Source organism: Castanea sativa, chromosome 11 (assembly GCF_040712315.1).
Source record: "Castanea sativa cultivar Marrone di Chiusa Pesio chromosome 11, ASM4071231v1".
NCBI classification, from domain to species: domain Eukaryota; kingdom Viridiplantae; phylum Streptophyta; class Magnoliopsida; order Fagales; family Fagaceae; genus Castanea; species Castanea sativa.
Window position 1 is genome coordinate 34,831,229 of NC_134023.1, and position 18,543 is coordinate 34,849,771.

General features: G+C 31.7%; 1 pseudogene; it reads right to left on the reverse strand.

Annotated features, from left to right (window-relative positions):
* Window positions 1-1,168: 1,168 nt before the first annotated feature.
* On the reverse strand, window positions 1,169-17,878 carry LOC142617143 (TMV resistance protein N-like; annotated as a pseudogene).
* Between the last annotated feature and the right edge of the window lie 665 nt (window positions 17,879-18,543).

The following is an 18,543-nucleotide window of genomic DNA, read 5'->3' on the forward strand; positions in this document are numbered from 1 at the left end:
GGAACTCTAGAGGATCTGAATCCCACCAAAATCTCTAGGACTATATTTATAAGCATATAATATTTCACTTATATTATAATAAATATAAAAGTTTATCATAAAACATTACCTCAATTCAGAACAAATTATTCATAGTTTTAGACTTTAGTATCAACTAAAAAGAAAAAAAAATACAATATTAAAAATAGAAAACTTAGTTGTTCATTGCATATTAAGAAAATAAATAATACTAGTAAGTTAATGTAAATAAGTTACCATTATGCCCTTACAAAAATTCAAAAATTACAAAATTACAAAATTAAAAAAAAAAGTTTTTTTTTTTCCTGTACCGGCCGGTACGCCCGAAATTGGCCGGTATGGCAGGTACGGCTAATATTTTTTCTGGTACAAAATAAAAGTGTACCGGTACTGGTGCACTGGCCGGTACGGTATGTACCAGCCGGTACCGGTACGGTATCGACCACCCTGCTTCATGCTCCTAGCATGAAGTAACAAAAAAAATGTATTAAAAAAAAAAAACAGAAGAAAAATACATTTTTCATGACCCTTTTTATCTACATTATCTGAACATTCAATTTTTAAGCAGGAATGGAAGAATCTCTAGTGGGCTCTTTTGATTTTCTATTATTATCAAATATATTATAGCTTCATATAAGCAACATTTCAAAATTTTTACCGTCCACCACAAGGCACTGCTAAGTCATGTGGAGAGATAATGAAGAACCCAGTCATCAAAGAAGACAGACAGGGATAGAGGCCTAAAGGGCAACACTGCAAATAGCCTACTACCCGCCATATATTTTGATGGTAAATTTGACCCGTGCTCTAAAGCTAATGACACTAAACATTGAACATCACGAATCTCTTACCTTCGGTTCTGGATAGAAATTCAAAATCTACATGGAAGAAAGGCATCGAAATCTATAGCTATATATAAATATGGGAATAAATTTTTTTTTGCCTATGAATGGCAGTATAAAACTGTAAAAGTACCCCTTGTGATTGGTTTAATCACTCTCTCTTCCATCAGATATGTTTTTCCATCAATCATAATGATAATAATAAACATCCAACTAAGTCATCAACGATACCCATTTTCAAGGACATGATATTATGGAATAAAGATTATATCAACTTTATTCTTGAACCAGAAGAATAAACAATGCAATTTTGCCATAATCAGGTATCATCTCATTAAACTTTCTCCAACAGCCTTCAACTTACGTCATTTCATATACAAATGGGAGGGGAAGTCCAAAAACAGAAGAAAAGAAATTAAAAATAAAAACATGATACACCAAAATTAAATGCCGTATGATCCTTGCCAAGTCCTCCTAAGGAAAAGATATTAAATACAAAAAGAGAGAGAACACATTACAAAGAAAACTTACATACTTTATAATCTTCCACCCATGGACACACCAAAAGAAAAGTGATCCATCAAAAATAAATACATCATAATCCTCCCAAAAAAGATCAACCAAGACCACCATTTAAATGGCATGGTAAACAATACTCTGTCATCAGGATGTCAAATGAAGGTCATGGATAGGATTACCAAAGAAATCTGAAGTGAAAAGTTTTGTATTAGAATTATGTTGAAACTAATCAACAAAGAAATTCTTTGAACTGCTAAAAGACCTACTCCACCATCCATCTACAAATCAGCAAAGAAACTCATCAAACTACTAAAATTGGTTCCTTCAATTGCACTTTCCCTCTTGGTACCTGAAAGATTCAAACATTAAAATCAAATATACACATAGATGCTCTCAATTAAATACAGTCACCTTAATCCCACTAAATTATTGATAGGTATGTAATATTCCCTCAAAATGGTTAATGCGCAAAGGATCAAAAAGCGATAAATGACCATTAGTAATAGCATTTGAAAAGACAAATTAGCATGCTTATAAGAAAAAATGAAAATAAAATTGGTCATTTACAAGGATCAATTATAGAGTCAATCATCTAAACAAGCTATAAGAAAAAATTGTGAGTTGTTCAGATGCAATACAAAAAAAAAACAATAAGCAGAAGTCCAAATTATAAACCTTGTGTTGGTTACAAATTCTATTGCAAAGCCAAATGTTAATTCCTAGTGAATGAATGTACTTTTCATTGGCTTTCAAAGCAATCATTAATGTATATGTACTGGTAACAATTATTTGCACCATATCTCAAGGTAAGATCATGGTGCATAAAGCACAAAGAAATATTAATTTTAATTCAGTTTTATTTAATTTTGGAAGTCAATTTTGTTTTATTTAAGTCTTAGAAGTTAATTGGTTTTATTTATTTCCTAGAGTCAAGGTTATTTTTATAAATAATTTTATTGGGATTTCCCAAATCAATTAGAATTAGGGTTTCGTAAGTCATATAGAATTATGTTTTTGTCATAGTAATCTATATTTTACGTCTTTGGAGACAATTTAAATTTGCTTGATTAATAAAAATTTCTCTTGGAAATTTTTCAATGGTCTAGTGTTGACTCCCGCCAATGCTAGTTGCTTACTCCTAGGTCTTCTATCTCACTTGGTGTTCACTCCAAACAACCCTAGTTGCTGACACCTAGGTGATCTTTATTGTGTTTCCATTTTTCAATTTTCGTGGTATCAACTTTTGGTTTTTTCCTATATCATAACAAGTGACAAGTAAACAAACACTCATTTGGGGATTATTTGAGCTTTTTATACAGACAAAAAGAATACTGGGGTGTGCAAAGCTTTAAACTACAGCCCCATCCCTTGGCCAAGTTGCCCCCAAAATTTTGATTAGAACAAGATTATTCAAGAAAATATTATTTTGTCAATCACAGGTAAACAACAGTTTTAAACACATCTTCAAATGAATTGGTTTAAAAGCATTCCAACTAAATAATCTTTGATAGGCTTATCCCAAAAAAAAAAAAAAATTCTTTTATGAAGATAACCAAGGGTTTTCTCAATAGATCAAAGGAAAGATATTTTTTCACATAAAATCCCCTAAAATATTTATACACTTGTTAATATTTGGATCACTATTTTCCACATCCATCTCAACACTATCATATCATAGTTGCCAAAGTAGCTTGACTAGTTAGACTTTTTTCCAGAACCTCACAGTAAGTCATCTAAATCCCAAGCTTTTAGGCATAACGCCAGATGGGTTGTTTTTGCATAAAAGCATCAAGAATACTACTCCAATTAGATGTTTGTGTAGTTTGAGGCATGGCCCTCTCCTCTGTGTTTGATAGTATTAGGTAGTCCTAAGTGGCTTCTGGTTTGGGCAAGGTTGTTTCTCTATTTCTTTCTATAGATTGTTTGTACCTTCTTTAATTAAAGTTATGTTCATTTATTAAAAAGAAATAGATTCCCATTGTTGCATTAAGAACTTCAGAGAATTGATGGTTGCTCATAATACAAAGAAAATATTGCATCTTTTAAATATACATTCTTTATTTTTTGATTGGTAAGTTACACATGCATCTGCTAGGTGTTGAGTCTACTATCTCAACCGTGGTTAAAAGATATAAGTTTGCAATAAAATGTGGCAAAGAGTACTTCGACATTAACATATATATAATTGGAGCCATAGGGCTATATCCATTTATTCACTTATATATATATATATATATATATATATATATATATATATATATATATATATATATTGTAAAAAACATCTGCATTGTAATGACAAAAAATTGAACCATGAGGGCAGATGCAACCCATTTGACCAATGAAGCATCCAATGATAATTTATATTTACCAAATTCTCTACAGGTTTCACGTCATTGTATAGACATATTATGAAGAGAGAAAGAGAGAGACTCACACCTTCAACATCTGTTCACATGCCATACTGCCAAGAAATCTTCTGTTGCGGCAAAAAGCTACAAGACAAAGATATAGATTACAAAACTTAGTATAATGATCAATAGCTGCTAGTCCTGAATAAGAATAGTGAGGATAAAGAAGAGGGATATCAGTGAAAAAATTTACATCTTACACTAAAAGGTGTCTTGGTACTAATTACCAACACAACTTTACACTTTAATAGACGGTTGATACACCAAAATGAAAGTTTCACCCCACACACACACACCTATATATATATATGGTGAAAATTCGATTAATACATCTACAAATAATTTTCTTTATTAGTAATTTACATGTGCACTTGGTTGTTCTTATAACCCACAGCTTCACCCTCCATTTTACTCCTTTTTTTATTAAAAAAAAAAGAGTAGTGCTTCACTACATGTACCCATAATCTCAAACTCACAATCTCACCCTTCACCTTACTTTTATAAAAGTAGTGCTTCACTAATGGCCAAACAAACAACTGTGGCATTGTGCAGCACATTATAGGTAAAAGCAATTCAAAAACAGTCTCCCAATTTAATTCTACAAAGAAGTGCAGCACTCCTCAATTGATTTCTATTGCTTTTACTCCCTTCAGTCATGATTAGTGCTTGTAAATTATACCAAACAGTTTATAGGATCCCTGTTGCCATGTGTTTGCTGCATTCCTACAAATAGTAAACGGGTAACAGTGGGACTGGGGGATTCAGGACTTTACTAACATTAACAGTTATTGCTTCATGGAGCACTTCGTTTCTATGGATCCAATAGGCCAGAGAGTGTTAGCAAAGATGAAAGTGAAATGATAACACGTCTTGTGCCTTGTACACTCTATCCAACCAAATAGCAACCCAATTCTGAATTGACTATGTAATTCACAGGTAATAAGTAGGTAGTCCAAGGACGACTCTATTGTAGCACAGAAAGGAAAAGAAGCATCATTGATAAAACTCGTCTTAGCAAACTCCCTTCTCACAGGAAGACTATCATTTAATAGCTTTAATACAAAAGTAAGGACTTTGAAAGGAAGTTTTAACTCTCACAAGGTAACCCACATCTGAGAACTATATCTGAGTTCTACTTCGTCCATCTGAGCATTCACCATGGAGAAGCAAATAGACTTGCATGACTCTAAAGAGAAATGATAGATTCATGGGACCAATCAATTTATTTGCAACTCCCAACCTAGGAGGCTTCTTAACAATAGATTTGGTTACATGTGGTGCAAATAATATCACCACCAATGTGCTATTCCATTGTGATGCTACTTGATCAACAAAATTACACACCCTTGAAATATCTATTCTCCAAAACACATGGGATCTTACTTTAGGTCAAAAGTTAGGGTTGATAGGAATAGAGTTCCCAATTCCCACCATCCATTTAGCTTCTAAACGAATAGATCCCAATGCATTTAGTCATTAACAAACTTAGTAATCCCAATTATTTCAACCGGAAATCATCTTCCTTTGGCAACCTCTCCCAAATTTCCACCAATTAGCTGCTTGAGTAGCTAATATTGAAACTTTATTAAGTCAGTTCTTTTCTAGTAAGACCTAGCATGGGTTTATCAGGTTAAAAAATAATGAAACATCACCAGAAAAATAAAAATCTCAACAAACATCCATCTCAATTTTTGGCCAAGAAATTAAGGTAAAGAACACTTAAAATGCATATCACAAGTCTTATGTTTTAAATATCTTTTTCTCACTAGACAGGGTTCGTATATTATTAGAATTTCATTTATCTTGTCCAAAATAATGGAACAACGGAAAATCTCTTAACATGTTTGGTTGGCACTTGTCAAGCAGACCAAATATCTTTTTGGTTAAAAAAAATCAAATTACTGTCTTAATATTTGAATTCAAAAGGTTAACTTATTTTTAGTACTTCAAAAGATGCCTTTCAGAACGTAATGCAAATAAGTTACCAACCTTTTTAGCTCTAGAAGTGTAACATCTTGATGACCTTAACATAGCTATAGCCTATAGTCCTTTGTAATAGCTGCTCTGCATTCTTAGTCAAACATACAAATAAACAAAGATTTAAAACAATTAATTTCTATAAATAGAATTAAATTTCTAAATCATAATTGACTGAACAATAAAATTTTAGTTCATGCCATAGCAGAGGAGCTTACTTTTCACCTTACAATCCAACATATCTCCTTCTCAAGTGTTGAAGTTGATTTAGGCACCAAAAAGGGAAAGGAGGTATGGATTTTGTAGCTATCAGATGCTATCAAATGGAAGGCAAAATTGGTTAAAGAGATTTTCAAAGTATGTACGTTCCCATCCAAAAAAGAGAAGTAGAGTATGTACTATGTGCTGATCCTCCCATTCCTGAATATTCACCAGAACATCACTAAAGCAGGGGACCTGCAAAACAACTTTTGCACAGTGATGCCTAAGAGGTTTTAAACTCCCTTGAACAAGACAAACTAAAACCAAAAAAGAAACACAAAAATAATCCTTTAGACTGATAGGACCTTTCAAGAATTTATCACAGTGAGCATTACTTGATTCAGATTGCTTTTATAGATCTAAGGTATTGTGGTCTCTAAGAATTGAACCTGAAACACCTAAATCTATTTAACATTAAATTCTATATCATAAAAATTGAATACATTGAAAAAAAAAGATACAAATTGAAAAATAAAAAACAAAAAATTGTACAGAACATAAAAATCTCAATCATGTCTGGCTTTTAACTTGAAAAGGATATGACCCTAAATTGTTGCAGGACATTTCTCAAAAGTTGCATTTTCTTATGCTTTCTATCCAAATCTAGAAGTTCTCAACAATAAAACTAAATTAGAAAAGATAAAAATTTGGAGAAGAATAGTAAGCATAGGAGCAATGGAATCAATAAAAAATGTTATTTATATGAATTAGTTACAAGATTAATAGTTTGTCTGCAAGCAATTCATGTTTGGATGCACACTTTCATTGTAGTTTGTTTGGCATTAGAAAGGAAGTAAGCAAAAATGGTTAAGGAGAATTATAGATGAGCATAATTTTTTTATTAATGAATGAACGTATTTAAGTAACAGACCATACAAATAGCATAAGAAATAGAGCAAACAGCAAACTAAATAGCAACTGAAACTGAACTTACAAATAATCAAACAAGAACCCCACAATTGTGGCTATCATCAAAAATAGAGAAATTCACCCCAATTAACATAAGAATATTTAGTAACAAAATTTTCCCTCTTCACAAACTTGACCTAGGCCTTAATGTCTCTTCTAATCATAAGGAGCATAGTCTCCTTAGATTTGACATTGCCACTGAATACAGGAGCATTTCTTTGAAGCCAAACATAAGAAACCACAATAGACCAAGCAAGTTTGCATATGACTTGTAAAACATTTTAACCCTTCATACATAACCACTTAATGCATGCTATATACCACTTAATGATTCCTACTCACAAGTTAGCTCCTGCATACGACACATAAGATTTCACCTTAATCATTTAAATAGCCTATCTCATGTGGAATGTTTCCTTGATCAAGAAAACAAAATAAGGGAATGTTAGGAATAATATATGAATGCAATATCAATTTCAACCATCACTTTAGGAAATGTAGTTCAAGCTGATTTTCAACAGAACTGCAAAGTTCAGCATTTTCTTCTAAATATGAATTAATCTCACTACATACTACTCATAACATGGCTCAAAGAATTATCTATTATTCTTTAATTAGAAGGGAAAATGCAATTATTTCTTAAATGAAATCAAACATTTAAGGAAATTAAGCAATTACGCACTAAGTCACCAACTCTTGTTAAAAAGAATAATAATAATAATAATAATAATCATGGTAAATGAAATCAGGATAGCTTTCTTTGCAACATAATACAGTGATTCTCTATTCCTTCACTCCACGTTCATATATCAAAACCTGAAGATTGTAATTAATAAGAATCTTATAAAGTCTATTCCTTCAAGTTGATTTATAGCTCACCCGACTTCTACACATAACCTCAATATCATCTTGAATCTTCATTCAAATTGAACTCAAGCATTTCGTTTTTTGGTCAAAAAGTAATAATATATAGATTCAGCATACATTGCAAATATATGTTATAAAAACTGTCATATAGATTCTAGTACATTCTATATTAGTATATGCATTCACGAAAGCAACCAAAAACAAAAAAAAACAAAAAATGGAACATGAAAAACAAAAGCCAAATTGAATATGTAAGGATATGGTACATAACCCAAACATAAAACCAAGAAAGGGAGAAATTGGGCCTTACTATCAACAACAAAGGGATTGAGCTATTCCAAAACATTGAAGGTGACCTTACTTGGCACTTGATTGATGTTAAGCTAAGCAAATAGCATTACAAGGTGGAAAGGGATCTTGGGGCCTCCAATTACCTCAATAGTAGCAAGTCCAGGTAACTGCATTACAAAAAATGAATAAAAGAAATTAATACTTATTTTATAATTTATAATTACAATTAAATTCATGATTTCCCAATGAGTGAAGAGAGAGAGAGAGAGAGGCACCTATATATGTAACTGAAGGAGGCACACATTAGTAGAGAATGGTGGCAGTGTGTCTTCAAGGATATTATCTTCTCTTAAATCATAATTATGTGTTGTTTGCAAAATGAAGAAGAAGAAGAAGAAGAGATTGAATAAGGATGACGAAGATAGCAAGTGTTAAGAGAGGCTTCATCTTTAGCCCAGTCTTGCCACATGGAAGGGGTTGGAGGAGAGCTCTGCTTTCTGCTAGGCTTTTCCGACGGAGTCGAATTCTTATTTGCCGTCGCAGCCGGATTCTGGCACGCCTAGAATGTCCTCCACTGTTGGAAACCCCATGATCTAAATCTAAACAATAAGAAGTGGGGGAAACTGGTGGCAAAGGTAGTTGTTCAGTGTCATCCAAAACTGAGGAAGACCCACGAGTGCTATCCAAAATCTGGGTCATTGAAGATGAACCCAAATCAAATCCATCTGTAAATCCCAAATATGCTAGATCCATTGGAGAAGAGACCCGTCTCTGCTTTGTAATGGGCGACCCTGAACAACAACAAATGCATTCTACATGGACCCCCATCCATTTTATGAAGTCAGTGTTATCATCACTTGGTATATAATGATAACCATCAATAAATTCACATACAACTTCAATGTGATTCTCTCCAGATGGATCTGATTTACAATATAACCCAAGAGATACACCCCGAAACCACAGATTCTCACCCATTTGGCTTGCTTCTTCAACACCGTATTCTGCATACTCTAAGACTTCCTCATCATTGATGAGAACTCTCACCTGACATCATACGGATCTATATGGCTTCATCGATTGAAAAGCAATAAAGACACCAAAGTTTGGAATTTCGGGTCCCACCCAGAATGATATGGAATTTCCAACACTCTGATGTTGGTTCGTTTTGAACCAAATTGGAGTCTTATCTCCTGGTATTATAATTCGACAATCATGGTCAAAGAATACATTGCTTCTTGGTAAAATCCCTAGAAATTCCCCGAACTGCTTGCATTTGGCAAATACAATACAAGAAATTGAAATTTAGAAAATCTCATCATAAGTAATTGAGAAAAGTAACAATAATTGAGAGATAGAAAGAGACCTGATATAATAATCTCCATGATGATTGTAGATCCAACGAACAGCAATTCCTTGCATCCAGTCCTTTTATAGATTGTGGAAGCCTTGGAATTTCCTGAAGCTGCTCGCAATTATATAGCCAAAGAGATTGTAATCTAGTAAATTTGGTAATGCTTTCAGGTATGGTAACAATATTGGAGTTAGATAGATCTAGAGTTTCCAATACCGGGAAGTAATCGGGCTTCAACCAAATATTTAAATCAACCATTTTTCTATCAAAATGACTGAGATCTAGTTATATCAAGCTCTTAAACCCAAATTGCAAAAAGCTGAGATCTTGGTTTCGAACAACTTCAGGTAGGGTTAAAGCATAGAGCCCACTGGTGAGATACCTTAGTGATGATGGCAATTTCCTAATACAAGTACCACCCAAATGCACATTTAAGTCCTTCGAACATTTCATTTCTGGATGAATCTGGGGGAACATTTTAAGCCTTTTGCAGCCTGTTAGATTTAACCATTCAAGAGATTTCAAATTGAGCTTGCTGGGAAGAATTTTGAGCTTTTTGCAATCAATAAGTGTCCAAACTTTAAGCTTATCAAGTAATCCAATGTTGTCATGGATCTCAGTTAAATTTCCACAATAACTCAAGTACAATGTCTCTAAGTTTGGAGCGCGAAAACCAGGAAATTTTCTAATGAATTGACAATGCCTCAAATCGATACTTTTTATATTTTCATACAGGTACCCCTGTAAGGGGGAAAAAACAAAAATTATTATCTCCCTGAAATTCTAAATTAATATTTGAAGAAATCAAAATTCATAAATACAATTACAAACATTGATACCTGCTTAACCATCGTCTGCAATGTAATGCAACTTCTCGGCATCTCGAGTGCAACAAGTTGTTGAGGACCAAAGTCGGATGGAAAGTCAAAAGGATAATTAGGCCATTCAAGAAGCCTTAGTCCACTGGGGAAATACGTAAGTTCTTCAGAAATTTCAACATTATCAACCATAAGAAATATGAGATTTTCCATCATTTTGAAAGCTTCAGGGTGTAATCGCACTTGTACTGGAGTAGGTGAATGCAGCATTATACCGCGAATTTCCTCAGAACCCTAATTGGATAAAACATTAAGAAACCCAAATATCACATTAGAATTTACCAAAACTAATTGGATAATTTTTTTTTTGTGCAATGTTAAAAAGAAACCATATCAAAGGGAAAAATTATTACTTCTTCCTTGGGAAAGAAAAAGAAGAAGAAGAAAAAGAAATTATACCTTATTTCCAAGTAGTACTTGACGAGCATCCTCATAATTGCATAACCTGCTACGTTTTCTGAGGATATTTGGAGATTCCTCCCGAACAATTTCCATACCCATTTGTTGTATCAAGTCATGCAATGACAATGTGCCATATTGATTAATAGTTATGAGGGATTTATGAACAAGTATTGGAATACCAGACTTTGGATATAAATTGCACTTGTCTAATATATTTTCAACAAAATCTTTAAGCCTTCCCTTGAAGAAACATGAAATATCAAGAAATATATTCTTTTCGTTTTCTTCCAATCCATCATAACTTACCTTAAGTATTTGATAAATTTCTCTATTCGGATATTTTTCATATTGACGTAGTGTATCTTCCCATTCAGGTTTTGTTTTCCCACACAAATTAGAACCTATTATTCTTAGAGCTAATGGAAGACTTCTGGCATAATACAAGGCTTGATTTGTAAGTTCAGAATATTCTTCATCGGGCTCGACTTTATGGAAAGCATATTGACTAAAGAGTTCAAGAGCTTCATGATTGTCTAATTCCTTGACCTTGTAAAATTTAGTTGTACAAACTTTTCCAAGAGTAGTTAGCAAGTGTTCATCTCTTGTTGTTATAATGACTCTACTTCCTGATACCAACCAATCATGTTTTCCAAGAAAATTTTCTATTTGTTTTGATTCATTCGCATCATCAAGAACCAGAAGAACCCTTTTACTACGAAGCCTTTCCTTTATCACATTAATTCCTTCAGATACATTGTTCACCTTCAAATGTTGGTTTTGTAAGATTTTAGAAAGAATTTTCTCTTGTAGCTTAATTGTGCCATCATTTGTCCTTGAATTTTCTCTGACACTTTCTATAAAGCAGCTTCCTTCAAAATTATCAACAATTTTGTTATAAACATCTTTTGCAATTGTAGTCTTACCTATTCCCCCAAGACCATGAATTCCTACCATACGTACATCATTTGACTTAATATCTATAAGAGATTCTACCTCCTTGGCACGGGAATTTACTCCAACAGGGTATTTGGCAACAAATAAGAGTGTTCCCTTTATTTTGAATTTTGAAATCTCTTCAATAATCTCCTGGATAAATTTAGTTTCCAAACCACTGCCATTGACAAAGCATAAGAGACATAAGTTCAACTAGTTGAAAATATAAATATGAAAATATACTAAATTTAAGATGTTTAATTTATGCACTGCAGCTCACACATCTAATCGTCCGCTCCCAATGGTGCAACATAAGAGACACAAGTTCAACTAGTTGGAAATATAAATATGATGATGCTCTTTATTATCAAATCAAAACACCAATTAGTTTTTGGGTGTAGGTGAGAATTGAATCCCAAATTTCTTATTCAACCATCAGAGAATTTATTAGTTGAGCTAATTGGAACCTACAACTCACACATCTAATCTAGTATATACTAATATCTTTCTTTTTTCTGAAATAATAAAAGAATTTCTATATTATATAACTCTCATAGACTGCCTCATTTAGCACAAAAGTGCAGGGGTGTAGCCATAAATTTTTTTGGGGGGCAACTTGTGATACTAATTTATTAGTCTATACAAACTTCTACACACATGCATAAACACAAACATCTATACACACACATAAATTAGTATCCTCCATAATAAATCCTTAATATTTCCATTTTTAATATAAGTCACCAAATTGTCTACCAAAGTGAGTAAAAAATTTTCAATTGAACTAATGAAGTATTCAATGACATGAATAATCCAAAACATTAATAGACAAAAGAGCACGTTTTACAAAAAAGAATGTAAGGAAAAAAAAAATCTCTGTAACTGCTAGACCAACTGAACAATATTTTTAAGAGCATCATTGGACTTACTCAAATATTTGGCAAGGCTAAGTCACATTTTTGTAGGCTAATTTTTAAAATGTTAAATATTGTCATATAGTAAAAAAATATTTACCACCGCAAACCCTTGGTGCGATGGTTACTCCACAAGTATAAGTGTTTGTGGGGTATAGGGGGCAAGGATTAGGGTTCAAGTCCCCAAGAGGGACCTTCACACACATATACACTTAGATTAGGCTAGAGTATAATTCTATCTTGTATAAAAAAAAAAAAAAAAAAAATTTAAATTTTTAGGAGGATTTTGGCCCCCACTTAAGCATGTAGCTCCACCCTGGCCAAGTATTAAGCGATATAACTAATTTTACGCAAATGGATAATGCTAGCACTTAAATAACACTTGTTTAACATTAAATGTTAATCTTTACTCCTACATCTACAAGACTTCCTATGCCAAAAAATTTATTATTTGTTCCAACTTTGAACACACCAGGGGAAAAAAAATTGAAAACGTTCCGAGTTATGCCAAATGTACACAGAGGAACCCAAATGGAAAAATAAATAAATCCCACAAATCAATTTCAAATGGCACAACCTTCACAGCTATAAATCAACTCACAGAGGAGTTTTGTTCCTTTTGTTTCTATAGTGAATAACAGAGGAAAAATAAGGGAGGTTTGTGCATCTAAACAAGAGGGAAGGTCAGTGTGATTTTTCAATTAAAAAAGTGTCATTGGAATCAGAAAATGAAAATTGAAAATATCTAAAAGGTGTTCTCTTTTTGTTTTTTTGCTTTTTAAATTGATATATCAATTTTTTAATTTCCAAGCTCTGGTTTGGATTTACTGCTTCTTATTTTGAAAGTTGAAAATTGTTCACGATATCATTAATTGGAAGGATCGGTAGTGATGAATTATAGGATGAGATGACAGACTTTTAGTATATTGACTCATTTAATGAATTAAGGCCCATCTCTCGTAAATTATTTTCATCCAAATGCATCTTGTGGCACCTAAATTTAGAAATGGTCATGCTAATGAGTTCCATTAGAGCATTAGTTAACAATCCATCTGTTAAAACATTAATTGTTTTTTTTTTTTTTTTTTTCCTATGAAAACTTTCTTTAAATGAATTATTAACCAATGCCCTAAAGGTATTTGTTAGCATTTCCCATTTAGAAAATCTTAAATTGTGTAAGATTGTGGTATTTGATCTTGAAGGACTAAAGGTTTACGATGACCCCTAGAGATCTCTTGCTCAATTAAAAACTTTATTACGGTTTTTATCTAAGCTTACATATACGAGGAAAAATGTTTCACAAGGAATTTAGCACTTTCAAAACCTAACATCATAGAAAGAGGAACTATGGGGACTTGGGATTATCTCTCTCTCTCTCTTTGAATAACTTTTAAATGTCAATAATCAATAATACAAAATTGATAGCACAAAGATTAGTTTAAAACTAACTCAAAGACAAGGATCTTTTTGCATCTTAACCTTGTGTTAAAAAAAAATATCAAGTTGTCAAACAAGATTTTTCTTAAAATCTGGCTACCAAACAAAGCTGATATTGAAGTATTCGATAGAGTTCTTTTTTTTGGATGTGAGAGACCGGAACAAGTTTCATCATTTTACAATGTGAGATACTTTTTTCCTATGATTACGTTGAATAAAAAGACATAGCTAAGTTTCAGAAGATGGGCTATATCCATGCATTTTTGCTGAACAGGCCGGAAGTACTTAGGGGGCGTTTAGTTCGCTATGATATGCCATTGATGTGATGCACATTATGATGATGTGACATTAATATTTTTTGTTTATTTTATTTTTTTCTAATATTACCATAATCTAAAATTACAAAATATATCACATCACCTTAATCTAATCACGTTCTTAAATAATGTAATGTTGTATTCTTGTATTGAGATTACATTAATATAATATTATAATAATGTAATATTACGGTGTAATATAACATCATGGCGAACCAAACGCCCCTTTAAAGTATGTACTTGGAAATTAATTACTCTATCATAGCTAGAAGGATGTAGTTTCATAATTGCTTTTATTATAGACATTTTTTCTTCTTTTCATGTTTTTAAAACTTAGGTTGTGTTTGGTATTGGCTAAAAAAGTCAAATTTTTTTTTACTATTCAGCTTATTTTTGCTATTATTCATAAGTCACATTATACTTTTTGATACCATTTATGGGTCCCACTATATTATTTCAGCTAATTTTTAGCTTTATCTACCGTACTTTCAACAAAAAGTTTTCAATTTTAACTAAATAAGTTGTTTCCAAATGGACACTTAATTTAAGCAAATTAATTTATAATAGGCCCCTAAATATTTAATTAAAGTCTTAGGCAGTGATACTAAGGTTGGGTAGTATCGGTTTCTGTCATTTAGTACTTTTATGCAAAAGTTGATTGCCATAGGGCATGTTAAAACATAATAAATACTGCACTTATTTTTTTGGAAACAAAGAAAAAGAAATAAAAAGCAAAACCCTTAGGTAAAAGTGCACTTTTTTTATTATTGGTGATGAATACATATGAAAAGTCATGAGATGCAAAACAGGAAAAACAATTTCCACTTTCACTGAAAAAATTTAAGGTGAAATCATATGAAAAATAAAACAATTTTTTTTTGGAGTGTCAATTATATATGTCAAAAATTGTTTGTATGGTTGAATTGACTAGCTGTTAACCTGCACAATACACATAAAAATCTCATATAAAAGATAAAATAATTAATATATATATATATATATATATATATATATATCTCAAAAGCTAAAATTAAAAAAATATCAATTTTTTAAATAAAACCGAAAATTTTGTGCATCATCATAGAATTCTATAAAATGGAATTTGATAAGGATAATTTTGTGATTAGCCCCTGAGAAAGTGAAAGGCGACGGGTATGACGAGGTCGTCAGCTTTACTCATGAAAATACCTTCTTGAAGTCCACTCTTCATAACTAATGACCTCAAGCTGAAGGCAGTAAGCTGACGGCGTCAAGCTGAAGGTTGTAAGCTGACGGGATAAGCTGAAGGTACATATGGACCTCAGCCAAACCTATCCATAACCTTACATGATCTCCACGCATGCGTATATAAAGAGAATTCTTGCGCTACACGCTTAATCCTAATTAAGGAGACTCCTATAAGGAAAAGAATTCTAGAAGATACGCAAGATCCATGAGTTACTCTCCTAGAAGGAAAAGACTTCTTGACCAAGGTATAGATCTCAACCCCACATTACTATAAATACCCCAAAACCCTCACAAATCAAGGTACGCATAATTTATTCTAGTTCTGGCACTCTAGAGTTGTGAACAAAAGTTTTTCTCTAAGGTATTTGGCTGGTACCACACCGATACTCCTCTTACGGTACGTGAGGACCGTGTGGCTTATTAACGATTTTTGGTATCATCAAAATTCTTTTTCAAAACAAACTTTCTCAAAATCAAAATTTTTTCTTCCTAATATCCAAAACATATAAAATGTATTTAATAAATTTTCAAATGAAAGAAAACTCTCTCTCCCTAATATCCAAAACACCAAAAATAAACTATTAAAAAAAAACCATAAAGACTTTCAGAACCCGAAGTCCAACAAAATCACAATTCAAAATAAAACATATTATTTATAACTTTATTTATAAACAGAGATAGCTTCATAGCATTGATTTATCTAGTATCCCACTCTTTTATTTATTTTTTTCCCCTTCTTTTAATTGCATCATCTGTGAACCAAAATTTAGATTCACACTCAAGTGGTGAATAAAATGTTGCATAAGATAATATTTCAAACAACAATTACAGGAATTTTGATTATCATTTATGCTATTACAATTGGAAGAGGTGAATAATTGATATCTATAATTCATCATCAACAAAAACAAAAAAAAACATTTGGAATATAAAATATAAAACAATTGAAACAATTGACAAAACAAAACAATTGGTAAAATGTAAAATAGAAACAAATTGAAAACTATTAAACAAAATAAATATACTTCTAGGAAATGAAAAATCATTCCAATCAAGATATATATTCTTCTCTTTGTACTTCTCGTATTTCTATTGGATTATTTAAGAAATTCATGCTAGCATAATTTCCTTTAATTAATCCATTGCCACACTAACAGATTTTTTTTTTTTTTTCTTTTTCTTTTCTTCATTTTATACTTATTGATCTTACTCTATATATTATAAGGACATATATGATGGTATGTTTGTTTTAGTCAAACCTACTATACCAGAGCTTAATAAAAATGGAAACAAAAAAATTAGTCTAACAAAGGGAAACAAAACAACAAAACACTAAAAGATATGTGCCAAACAGTGCAAAACACATCCAAGGGTAAGATTAAATATGGAGTATGAAAAACATAAAATAGACAAATTTTAGCAAAGTGATGTGAAAATGTAATCGATAGTAACAAAAAGATTTGAGATTTTTTTTTTTCTCTAGGAAATCAGATTTAGGCTTTGCATACTTGACCAAAATGATGAAAAAATCTTTTGAAAATTTTCTATAAAAACAATGGGAGAAACTCTTTAACTGTCAAATTTTATATTTCAAACATTAACCTTAATTTGTGAATTAAACTACCCCAGTAGTAGAAGACATTATCAAAATAAAATACTTTCTTAAATTCATTAAAGAATGAGCCTATTATAAAATACGTACCCGTCGTAATGGCATCCAGACAAATTACCAATTTCATTTAGAGCTGATTTCCAATTTTGCACCTTATCCTTGAATTTTTCTTCATGTTTACTTAAGTTGTCTCCAAACTTTTGCTCTTGTTTACGTACTTCCGACGGTTCCACTTCGTAAAAAACCGGCAACACGAACTGGCCATCTTTCTTACATTTGAGAATATGGTCAAGTTCATCCAAACACCAAGTAGAAGATACATAATTTTCAGAAAGTACGACAATTGAAATCTTGGACATTTCAATTGTTTTGAAAAGTTGTTCTGAAACTATTTCTCCTCTTTGAAGGTTATTATCAATGAAGGTGTAAAAGCCTGCGTTACACAAAGCTTCATATAAATGGCTAACAAATTTATTGCGGGTATCTTCACCTCTAAAATTCAAGAAGATATCATATTTCCATCTGCGAGTAAAAAAAGAGGAGTTTTCTTCATTGGTGAGGTTAGCCATAGGTATGATATGTTAACTAAAGATTGAGCAGATGCAGAAAGGGGAGGAGAAGGTAAGAAAAATTAAAGATGTGATGAAATGGGATTTTTTTTTTTTTTTGGGGGGTTTTTTTGGATAAAGATGAAATGAGAATTATAAAAGATATATAAAAGAGATGTGGGTGATGGCAGATCAGCGCTGGGTTTTATTGAGAGGGAGAGAGCAACAGAGATGAGAGGGATCAGAGGGAAGAATACACTTGAGTTTTGGGATATTTTGTGGGCTATAATTGTGAGTAATAAAATAGTCAAATAATACAAACTTCCACGAAGTTTCACAATCCCCAATAATTTGAGTTTTCTTTTTTCTTTTTTTTTTCTCAAATAAAAAAAAAAAAGGAATCTTCTAAATAGTTTCGTAATAAAATACTCAAATACTACGATCTTCCAACACGTTTTGACATCAATTATATTATCTCATTTAGCAAAAATAAAGGGACCTTTAGAGGCAAAGTCAGATTTTTTTTTTTTTCAACTGTGCCATTTTTATTTTATAAAATTTATAAGTATAACCTATTAATTATATATATACATAAAAATATTTGTAATTTGATTTCTAAAAAGCCATTTTATCATATTTAACTAAAGAAAAAAAATTAGATAAAGTAAGTCTAACATAAGTCATAAGTCTATGTAAATATATGCATGTATGTATGTATCATCTAGCTTTTTGGTAATCTACGAATTATCTTTTAAATCATATGAATCATAATTAATAGACTTTATCATTTATATAAACTTATATATTTTTTAGTTAAAAATTTTAA